Source organism: Enhydra lutris, unplaced genomic scaffold, assembly GCF_002288905.1.
Source record: "Enhydra lutris kenyoni isolate GAN:26980312 unplaced genomic scaffold, ASM228890v2 scaffoldscaffold45, whole genome shotgun sequence".
Taxonomy (NCBI): domain Eukaryota; kingdom Metazoa; phylum Chordata; class Mammalia; order Carnivora; family Mustelidae; genus Enhydra; species Enhydra lutris.
In genome coordinates, this window is record NW_019154129.1 from 13350984 (window position 1) to 13362651 (window position 11668).

At 52.4% G+C, this 11668-nt stretch overlaps 3 non-coding genes across 3 annotated transcripts; 1 reads left to right on the plus strand and 2 right to left on the minus strand.

Annotated features, from left to right (window-relative positions):
- Positions 1 to 3206: 3206 nt before the first annotated feature.
- TRNAK-CUU lies at positions 3207 to 3279 on the minus strand. Its single transcript has one exon. It is a non-coding gene; the product is annotated as a tRNA-Lys (tRNA).
- Positions 3280 to 4279: 1000 nt separating this feature from the next.
- TRNAR-CCU lies at positions 4280 to 4352 on the plus strand. Its single transcript has one exon. It is a non-coding gene; the product is annotated as a tRNA-Arg (tRNA).
- Positions 4353 to 7369: 3017 nt separating this feature from the next.
- On the minus strand, positions 7370 to 7441 carry TRNAP-UGG. Its single transcript has one exon. It is a non-coding gene; the product is annotated as a tRNA-Pro (tRNA).
- Between the last annotated feature and the right edge of the window lie 4227 nt (positions 7442 to 11668).

Sequence of the window (11668 nt, forward strand, 5' to 3'; positions counted from 1 at the left end):
GGGGGAGGGCTGGTCTCCAGCCCTAGCTGGGATCCAGTGAAGGAAAGAGAATCTCAGGGTGAACTGTGGGGGGCACAGCTCGCCCGCAGTGGGTCGCAAACCGGGAACGTTGCTCTGTCCCCAATCGCCAGCGCCTATTGTCCTGGACTAAAACCCTCTAAACTGGCCTGGAAGGACAACAAATACGGACTTTCCAAACTACTGAACATTAGGGACTGGGAGGGACCCCGTAAGTCCCTCTACTTGACTGATACCAAACTTTCCCCCACTAGAGCCATGAGGACTGGAGCGACAATAGCGTTGCTGAGCAGAGGGGAGAGGTTGGCAGCAACAGGAGTTTTCAGGGGTATAATCCTCCCTTAGAATGCAAGAGGATCAAATCCCAGCCCGAGGAGCCTAGGTTTTTACTTTCTAGTCTGTTAATTAGGGACAGCCTGCTGTGTTCCCGAGGAGGAAAACCCCTGTGGAATTCCATCCCTGGGATCTTAGTAACAAGGAGCAAGGAAGCCCCTGGTGTCAGCCTTAAAGGGCACTGGTCCTTGCCCTGTCCTGGGCGTGGGTACTGGAATGGCTACTCTCTCTGCTCTCGGGAACGGGAGTCCAGAAGCACCCATGGGAGGTCACTCCTGGTACAAGGGGCAGATGCTCTGAGGGCAGGAACCAAGCATGGCTTCCTGGGGGAGCAGGAACCTCACACATTGTGCACCCAACAGGGCACTTTTCGGGCAGGAGTGGATAGCTGGGAGCAGAGAAATAACCCGTGTGGGTGGGAATCCTCAATGCCTCCAGTGGACGGCAACCGGCAATGAAAGTTCTAACTGACTAATGGGAGGCTCAAAGTCTTAGTCTCAAGGGTCTGTTCTAAGTGCTTTACATAAAATATAAGTAATTGAATATCCCAGACAAATCTGAGTCATGAGCTGTGATCATCCCCACTTAACAGACGGATAAACTGACCCCCGAGAGGCTGGGTTTTGGGGGTCCAGATCTGTGGAGCACAGCTGGAAAAGAGTGGAGTCTAGTCCTGTAACCCTCCTGCAGTTCTTTTAGGACTCCAGATGGCAAGACCCCAGATGGCAAGCCATGGAAAACACCAGTGCAGGCTCTCTCCAGGAAGTAGAGTCCCCCTGAGGCTGAGATTCAGGGATGGAGTGTATGCAGCAAAGTGTGGATGCAGGGTTTAGGGACAAGGGTCAGCTCTGTGGATCCACAGTGACACATGGGACCTCGATGAGGGGGGGGGCACCAGCAACTCCCTCCCCCACCCTCTCTACTTTCAATCCCTTTGCTTTCCCTTGTAAAATTAAGGGACCTATAATCAGGACCCACCATTCCACCCACCCCCCAAAAGTGTTTGTGCGCAAGAGAAGGGCTTGTCAGGGATTTGAATCCAGGACTTCTCACTCCCAAAGCAAGTTGTGCGCCCCCAGATTAACAAATCCCTCAAGGTCAGCTACTTCATCTGCCGCTCATCTCTCCATGGAAGAAAGTGGTCTTGACCCCAGTTCTGTGAGACCTGGAGCCATCCACTCTTCTGGGAATCACTGGCTGGGACAGGCTCTCAGGCTGAGGCTTCGAGGACAAGTACAACAGTAGGGCTGTGGACAGGGACATCTCCTGGATGCTGGAGGGGGTCCCTGGAGAGAGGCAGTGCCAGGCTGGGGTAAGGAAGGCAGGCACAGGGAGAGTAGGGCCACCTGCATGTCGGTGGGGAGAGCAGAGGGCCCCAGAAATTGGCCCTTATCACTGGGGTCAGGTTTCATGTTGAATGTATCTGTCCCTTATTTCCTGAACTGTCCTCCCCATACCTGGGCTCCTGGCCTTCTCTCTCCGTCCCTTCTCCTCGCCCATCCCTCCTTCCAGGGCCAGGGGGTTGCGCAGGGCTACTGGGGGTAGGGGAGACAGCTCACTCTGTGGGTCTGAATAGAAAATGTCTGGAAAATGCCAGGAGGCCCCATCTTGGGGTATCTTCTGAATTATTTTCTTGTATGGGTTCCAGGTTGGTCCAGGCCTCACAACAGATGGTAAGATTTTTTCAAGCTGGGAGCCCAGAGTGTCTAGGTGAAGGTCTCAGTTAAACCCCCAGGTCCAGCGCCCTAAAAGGTGGGCCCAAGGCGGACTTCAGGCCATGTCCCTCAAATAAGAGCCTCAGTGGACCCTCCTCCAAGGGCAGCAGCCTTAGTGGGAATAAGAGTAGGGGAGTCTCAAAAGGAAGCAGAACTTGGCCTAGAAGCAGGTGGACCAGCCCTGGTCCTAGTTCCCTCTCCACCTACTTCCCAGCCTGTGGGAGCCTCTGGGGTCAGGGGTCAGGTGTGAGTACGTGCTGAGAGGAGAAGATTGGCCACTGTCCCTCCACTGGGGCTCTGGAGTCTGGACTGCCCTGAGGCCCCTTGCTCACAGAGAAGATGGTGGCCGTGGAGGAGACTTGAGAATGCTGGAAATCTAAGTCTATTCTTCTGGCAGAAGCAGGGTGTGACAGTAGACCCTCAGTTAGTGGGACAATGGGACACTGTCTCCTGGGTCAGGGTCCTTCCTGCCTGACCCTCTGCCCACTCCCCTTCTCATCTGGAGACAGATCATCTGTTCCTCTGGGTTCCCAGGTGCAGTTTGACAACCGTAGCAACCACGCATAGACAAGGTGTAGGATATGAATCTCCTTTAGTATGAGGTGCCTGAGGCCCTACCAACTGAGCCTGACTGACCCAGAGTGACCTGATGACTACAAGTGAGGCAGGGAGACTCAGTCCATAGGGGGAAAGCTTAGATTCACCTATACAGACCTGCCCCTCCAAGCTTGGCTCTGCCCATCTATGCTGAAGCCACCACCGTCCCTAAAAATTAAAAACTCCCAAGGCAGAGAAAGTGCCTCAGACTGTCTCCCTTGAAGGTAAAAGTAACACCCAAGTACCGTGCTTTCTTTCTTTCTTTTTTTTTTTTTAAATTTTATTTATTTATTTGACAGAGAGAAATCACAAGTAAGCAGAGATGCAGGCAGAGAGAGAGGAGGAAGCAGGCTCCCTGCCGAGCAGAAAGCCCAACGTGGGGCTCAAACCCAGGACCTGGGATCATGACCTGAGCCGAAGGCAGCGGCCTAACCCACTGAGCCACTCAGGCGCCCCAGCACCGTGCTTTCTGATTCAATGAGCAACCATGAGATTTGTTTTCTCAGGAAGATCTCTCTCAACAGGGGTCCAAAATGCAGTGCCCGCCCAGCGTGGGGCTCGAACCCACGACCCTGAGATTAAGAGTCTCATGCTCTACCGACTGAGCTAGCCGGGCGACAGTTATATGTCCTTGGCGCTCTGTCCTTTGTTCTGAGGCCTCAGGTGACTTGGCTGCAGAATTTCTAGTGGTGTGATCCGAGGACAGGGAGGACCTGCACCCCCAGCCCAGGACCAGAAACTGGGTTCCAATCCTTGAACCGTAGAGGACTCGCCCATGCCGCCGCGGAGGAGTAACCGAGCCAGCCCCTCCAACCCCACGCTTGGGGCGTGGTTTGCGGTCTGGGCTGGCTGAGTCTCCACATTGTGGTGGGACAAGGGGCCACGTCGGTCCAAGGGCACAGGCGGAGGTTCCCAGTTCTCCCCAGACCTCGTTCCTTCCCACCAGGGTCCTTCTGCCCCCTCCGCGCGACGCCGAGTGAAGGACACCTCTCCAGTAGGAAAAAGCCGCATCGACCACCTCTCCAGTGCTGGGGACTAAAAGGGGGAGACACCTTCCCGGCTCGCCCCCACCTGACGCCAACAAAATCTGGACACTTGGGGATGGCCGAGACTCGGGCGCAGGGACAGTAAGCCCCCAAAACAAGCACCGTGCCTTAAACCAAGGAGCCAGAACGAAGACGACGGGTTCGGTCCTTGGTGACCATGCCTCGCCCACCTCCGCGCAGGGTAAGGGACCTGTAGGCAGTTTTCCCTGATACCACAAAGGGGAGGGTGAGAGTCGGCGCGATGCCCCAGTGTCCCCGGGCCATTCCCGGGGATGCACACGCCGGAGGCTTCCAACCGCCGAGGGACCGAAAAGGGTGCGGCGGGGACTCGGGCGGCTGAGCAGCTGGGGCGGCCCCGGGACCCGACGGGACCGGGCGCGGGGAAGGGGGAGAGGTGCCAGGACTCCGCACCTGCCCGGCGCCGTAAACGAAGCAGCAGCACAGCCAAACGCCAGAACCGACGTCGCCAAAAAGCAAAGGCTCTCGAGACACTTCGCGCTACCCACCGGCGCCTCGCCTGAGCGTGGATAGGGGCGGGTCCTGACCCGGGAGCCGGCGCCTCAGGGGCGCGCCCCGGTGGCCTAATGGAGAAGGCACTGGCCTCCTAAGCCAGGGATTGTGGGTTCGAGTCCCACCTGGGGTAGGATGGCTACGTTTTGGCACTCCTGAGTGGTTTCTGTTGTCAAAGACTGTTGTCAGCCACGACTCCGCGCTACACCTCTTAGGACCCCCGAAGCTGGGACATGGGCCTCTGCCCTTGGTTGGTTTTACCCTGAACAAAGCCTACATTTTGAGAAAGCTGACCCCGGGGGAGGGTGCCCCATCCATCGTTCTCGGGACTGCACCAGCTGCAGGAGTGCCACGAAAGAATGGGCAGGGAGTTGCACTCTCCCGAATATAACATAGGCAGCCCCACGCTTGCTGTTTCTCATTTAGGTCCTCTAGTTCCAGGGGGTGCATGAACCCGGAAAGGAACTGGGGGGAGAGGCGTCGACTTCTCCCATTAGCTGATTTTCTCAGCGATTCCCTAGCACTCTGAGCAATAAATGGGCCAAGCATTGCCGATGCTGATCTTTACGTGGATGCCTTGGAACCGAGAACCCTTTCTGAGGTTGGGGGAAAAGGCCAGCGTGGTGCTCCAAACCCAGGCTGGGAGAGATCTTTGTGGTCTACTGAGTGAGCTAGCCAGACACTGGGAAATTTTCTGTGGTTCTTTCTTTACGTCAAGGGGGAGCCTCCGCCTCACTCTCTCTAGAAAAGAAAAGCCCCAGAGTCAGACTCAAATCTGTTGCTTAGCCCTGAGCAAAGCCTGACCAGGGACCAATTGTGTTTATGGGTATTAAGGACACGTGCCCTTGGTGGACCCCAGTACTGAGTGTTTGGGCCCCTGCTTGTTGTGGTTTTCATCCCTGGGCAATCTATGAAGTAAAGAGAAACCTTCTCCTAGTTCCATCTACCTAAGTTTAAAAGCAAGACCCTAGGGGAACCTGGCTGCCTCAGTCTAGGGAGCAGGTGACTCGATCTCAGGGGCATGAGTTCCAGTCCCATGCTGGGTGTATAGATTGCTTAAAAAAAAATGTCCAGCACCCAACAAAGTAAGATTATAAACATGTGACATTCAATGAAAAATGAGCATACATGAAAAGAAGCAGGAAAATAAACCCATAGTCAGGAGAAAAGAAACAATCTTTCAAGTCACTTTTCTTGTCTATGAGGAAGTCCAAGCACATGTAGAAAACCTGTGTAGATGCTCATTCCACAGTCCGGGCTGAGCTGTTCATATGACAGACATGGGAGCAGAGGGGTCCATGGAGGCTATTAGAATTCAAGTTCTCCCAAACTCCAGTTTAACAGGTGCAGGTTGTACCTGCTATCCCCTTTTGAATTCCTGACCCAAAGAATCCATAAGCATAAAAACATATCATTTTATTTAATTGAATTTAAGGATTTTACCCATGTACCTCTCTACTAAGAGAGAGCAGGGGGAGCAGCAGAGGGGGCGGGAGAGAGGGAAACAGTCCAGCAGAGACCCTGCGGAGCACAGAGCCAGAAGTGGGGCTCCATCCTAGGACCTTAAGATCACCGCTCAAGCAAAGCAAGGCTCTGATGCTCGGCGACCAAGCCAGCCAAGTGACCCCAAACGTACTGTTTTCTACCTCGAAGGCCGGCAGTGGTACACAGCAACAACTGTCGCATGGTAACTATTAAAACAAAAGGCAGCAAACATATATAATAGTAGAATTTTGAAAACTTCTCTCTGCAAATTCTGCAACAAAACAAGAATGACTTCCATCACATTTCTATTTTATTGGAGGTTCTAGTTAGTGCAATAAGACAAGAAAAGTAATGAAAAGTAATTAAAATAAGGATGGGAAGTAAGTAATACTGCCTTGATTCACAGATGACATGCGTGAATATATAGAAAATTCTATAAGATTAGAAATAACATGTGAGTTTCACAGTGTCACTGAATCCCAGATTAATACATCAAAATTGATTATAATTTTGTATATCTGCAAAAAAATAGAAAAGTATATCCAAAGTGATATAATTTACAATGGTATCAACAACATCAAACACCTACCAAAAATTCTAGGGAAAGATGTACAAACCCTATCTCAGAAAACTATAAAACACTATTATAAGTTAAAGAAGACCTTAATAAAGAAGAGATTCATCATGTTTATGACTTGAAAGACTCAGTATTGTAATGATGTCAAACCACCCCAAACTGACCTACAGAATCAATACTATACCAATCGAAATCCCAATCACTATTTTTGTGTAAACTGACAAGTTGATTCTCACACTTATATGAACGTGTGAAAGGCCAATAAGAACCAAAACAAATTTGAGAGACTAACACTCCTGGGTATCAAGACTTACCCACAAAGCTAAACCCATTTGGGCACAAGGCTACATGGGAAAAGTATTAGAACAACACAGACTCTTGATTTGTGAAGAAGTTTGTACTACACATCAAGTGGCAGAAAGGACAATCTTTCAAATAAATCGTTCTGAATCAGAACAGTCCCCATTTAACAGTTGGTGAAAGAAAGGCCTGCATGGCTAAGCTTCTTGTCCAGAGCCCCCCCGCCGTACTCCCCTACCCCGTCCTGTGGTCCCTAAACCAGAAGGAACAGTCATGAGCTCAGTCAACATTTGGACCCAGGACCTCTATCCCCGCAGCGAGAGTCACGCCACTGGCCCAGCGTGGTCCATTATTACAGGCCACAAATACAAGCCGCATCTGCCACTTAAAATTTTCTAGTAGCACATTAAAAACAATAACAATAAGTCCAAAGAAACAGGTAAAATTAATGGTAATATATTTTACATAACCCAGTATATCCAAAATATCATTTCAACACGTAGTAAGATACCTTACTTTTCTGGTAACACGTCTTCAAAACCTGACTTGCATTTTACACTTAGAGCAGCCCATCTCAGTTGGGAGGGTAGGAGCAAACAGGTGTCTAGCGAAGGAGGGGTGGGGGGCATCAGGGCCACCGAGAGTGGAGAGGAGGTGGGACTGGATGCTCCTGTGACACGCAGGGGGGCTGACTGTGAAGGTGACAGTCACTCCTCCCTACCCAAAGGAGCCAGCCTGTAACTCGATATTCCCAAGTTAAAATAGTAGAGAGCAAGTATGCATGGTTTGGGCTCGTCCAGGATTTGAACCCGGGACCTCTCACACCCAAAGCGAGAATCATACCCCTAGACCAACGAGCCTCACACACAACAGCACTTACTAACACTTCCCCCACAACTGTTTGTATCACACGTGACCTCCAGTTCATTCCCGGATAGGCTGAGCTGTTTCTGGAAGCCAGGAGCGGGGCTGAGTGGTGAGGTGGCCATGGGGAGACCTCGTGGGCCCAGGTGGCCAGAGGCAAAGAGGCCCAGTCCCAGGATGATGGATCCGCAGAGCCGGACCGGGATTGATTCCTGCCACCAGGGGAGTGGGGAGCAGATTGTGGGACAGGGGAAGATGAGGGGCTTGGATGAGCTACAGCCCCCACCCCCCCAGCTGAAAAAGCACTCGCTCTGCAGGGGATCCCGAGGCTTCATTCAGGCTGTGCGGGTTGTGGGGACTGTGGATGGTGGCTGGGGAGCAGACCAGAGAAAGGGAACTGGCATCAAGTAGGCCTATGCCCTCAAATCTCTTGAGGAGGAGGAAAGAGGAAGGAAGAGATGATGGTTCCATTTTACTCACCCATCTCCAGGGCTGCCAGTCTAGGCACAGGGGAAGGAAGTGCCCGTAGCAGGTTCTGGCTCTCCCTGTTGATCCCCAAGCCCCACGGGTGGGAGATGACCCCCTTGGGAGCCTCCCGCAGTTCTAAGCAAATTGTTTCCATGGGAAAGGCAAGTCAAGGCAGGGTAAACAGTTTAGGACTGGCTGGATTGAATAATTCAGTGGGATGTGGGACAGAGGGACTGTCCCTAGTTGTCTGATTCTGACCCTGGATGATTAGAGCAGGAGAAATAGAGGGTTGGTGTGTCAGATAAGGAGTGGGGTGGGCAGGCATATAGACCCAGAATTGGTTGGTTTGCATATGAAAGGCCTATTAGCAGGCAAGTGGTTTAGTGGTCCCTAGGAATTAGCGAGCTAGGGAGAGGGGGCAGTCTGTCCTCAGCTAGCAAGCCCCCCCAGATGTCAAGCCATCACGGAATACAGAAAATAAAATCCAGGTGTGATAATACAGGTGTGAATTGCATCCAAGGTGTTTACATTTATGAAGATCATGGGACTTTTCAGTCCATCAATATGACTGACTACTCTGATAGACTTTCTTGAACATAAAACCAACCTTGCATTCCTGGAGTAAATCCAGCTCAGACCTTATTTTACTGCTCCAATAAAAGAAGTGAGGACACACAGGCTGGGGGAGTGATGGCCTTTTCTCCCTGGGAAACGCCCAGGATGGCTAATTTGAGACAGAAGAGGATGCATTGGCCCCCAGTTCAACCCTGGCTGAGCAACTGTCAGAGGCCAAGGACACAAGTGGCCCCCAGTTCCATTCCCCATGTGCTCCCATGACATAGGGTCATGTGGGTTTGCTCCTTGGGGAGTTACACGTGGACCCCGCACCGGCATGCTCTCCATGGTCCATGTGCACAGGTGTGAGGCAGCGGCAGAGCTCAAACTGGTCTAGGCTGGCCGGAGCTCTGGCCTGTCACTGGGAGTCCTGCTGTGACAGTTTTAACGTTATTAACCCTACCGGGCACAGTTTCACAAACTCTGACCCGAGGCTTTCCATCAGGACATGGGGCTGGTGCAGACATAGAGCCCGCTGTCCCAGCCTCCAGCCCACCCTCCTCTGCTCGGCACCTCCATCCCTGCCTCTGGGTCCAGTACCTCTGGACCCAGAGCCACTCTAAAGCCCCTGAGATCTAGGTTTGAATCCTGATCCAAGGTCATACCATGGCTGGTGGGTCCCAGCTGGTATTTTAGAAGACTGGGGATGCCACATGGATGACTGGGAGTCAGAGAAACCAAAGGGGCCCCATGAAAAACTACTTTTTTCATTCCTTTTCTTGTTTCCATTCCCCTAGGACCTACATGCCCACCTTACACACACCTTATAGGACATATAACATATGTTCACCTTGTAAAGGTCAAGGAATTAATGATTTCTTAGGAGTCTCCAAGCCCAACAGATAACATCTAAGGAGTGCAACCAGGGGGAGTCATCCTGAATGTCACCAAGACCGCTGGCTTCAGGGCATAAGCGACTTATGGGGAACCCCTAAACACTCCTCCATGTTCCTGGATGGCTGAGAAGGCATGCTCATGGAACCGCCATCCTCATAAAAACTCCAGGCCCCAAGCAAGGGCTGTCCTTTGCTTGGGGCCTGTCCTTTCTAAGTCTACCATTCTGTCCGTACCTACTCTATGTCTTCAACAACTTCTGCTCTTCCTCTCTGCTCACATTTGATTTCTGTGCTGCACAAATCCAAGGACCCTCTTGGCTGGTCCTGTGAGACCCCCTGGGGGTCCAACCAGCATCAGCTGCACTCATGCACATGGACACATCTTGTTCTCCATGGCCCAGGTGCCATGGCAAGGGCTACCACCCAACAGCAAGGAGGTGGTGATGAAGTTCCCCTTTGGCTTCTAGAGCCCTGATCTTTCTGTCCAAGTTGGTGGATCAAGAGTTCAGGGCTCTGCCCCCCGAGTGCGCTGGGGACAGTGGAGCAGACTGAAGGTGTCCTCTCCATGTTGATCCAGCTTTGGGTGACCAGAGCTCATCTCCCTCCTCTGAACTTCCCAGCTGCCCAACCACCTTGGACACCTGCCACCCTAGGACTGGGTCTCCTGGGATGGGGGAGGAAGTTTTGAAACTTGTGCCAAAGAAAAGGCTCCAGGTTTCCTCTCCCGGTCTAGGGATGAGCAGACAGACCCTCATGGGTGCAGAAACTCCGATTGCCAATGCCTGTGGATTCTGTTCTATGACCCTGAACATGAGGACCAGTATGTCCCCCATCCTTCCATAGCTCTAGTCCCTCCCCATCTCTCCATCCCATCCCACCACCAGGGAAAAATCAGAGCCCTATCCTGGGTCCCAACTGGGAAAGACTGCATTGGGAACTGGTAAGCTGTCCTCAGTCTGTGATTGAAACTCAAGGTAACTTTCACAGGATTGACTTCCTTGCCCTTGTGAGGGAAATGGGAGCAGAGAGAAATGCAGCCTGTGTGTCTCTACTGAACTCAGAAGTCCAGGATCAGGAGGCAAGGGACTTCGCGCCTTTATATTTAACTCACATCTACACCCACTCTGGGGAAGTCCAGGGAGTCAGATCCAGGACCACATCCGGGTACCCGAGGACCAGGCAACTGGGCAGTGCTAGTCTTCTCAAGAGCAGGAAACACACTCACCCACAGCGGCGAGGGGGGCAGGCAGGAGGGCATGTGCTTGTGCCGTGAGAGAGCCCTGAATGTTAGGAATGATCCCCCAGAGCTATGCTCTTCCTGTCCCGCCTCCACGGACTAGAAACACACTAAAATCTCATAATGCAAAAGCAACTCAGGTCCACCTTCTGTGTGAAAGGGACTAGATTCAGAACCCTTCCTGAGCAACCCCAATGCCTCACTTTCTCCTGTGGTCCCCCGCAGCTGGGGGATTTGGTGTTTGGGTCCCCCGAGATTTAGTCCCTGAAATCTTGAGTTGTGCTAACTGCTTGGCTTAAGGTTTAGACCTAAGCACCTGAAACCATGAATTCTACGCACTCAGGCTTGTAAAAAGCCATACTCCCAACGTGGGGCTTGAACCCACAACACTGAGATTAAGAGTCTCATGTTCTACCCACTGAGCTAGCTGGGCATACCAGCTTTGCCCTCCTTCAAAGGGAAAGTAGGGCAGTGTGGGAGCAAGCGGACCTCTCCCTCACTGAACACCTGCCTGATCAGTACTGTTTCCAATATGATTCCCCTGCCTGAAACCGAGAACTTCTGGATTGAAAGCTGCAAGGAGGTGGGACCACCTGGCCTGAAATTCAGGGATAGGGGCAAGAAAAGGGGGCATGCTGACCCAGAGGGACAGAGAGAAGGAGGCCCGGGGCCCGGCAACCCTGGGAAGCCAGTTCCTCGGTGGCACCGAGTCCCTGAAATTCCACGGTCCCTCTGTCCAGGGTCTAACACACAGGCGAGGAAGGAAGAAGAGCGCCTTCTTCCTTCTCAGCTCTGGGGGGGGAACCCAGGTTTCCCCTAACAGACCAGCCCTCCGGTGAGACACGGGAAGTTCGGTACCCTCCTGCAGACTGGGAGGACAGGATCATGGAGGTCAAGTCACTAGACATAATGGGAACAAGGTGCCCTTCTCTATTGTGGTCCCTAGAACATAAGTCGATCTCTCCACCCCCACTCACCGCCTGCGAGAGCTCAGGGTCCAAATCCCAGAGGAGTCTCACTTTCAAATTCTCAACATCTTCACCCCCTGTCCCCACACCCCATACCTT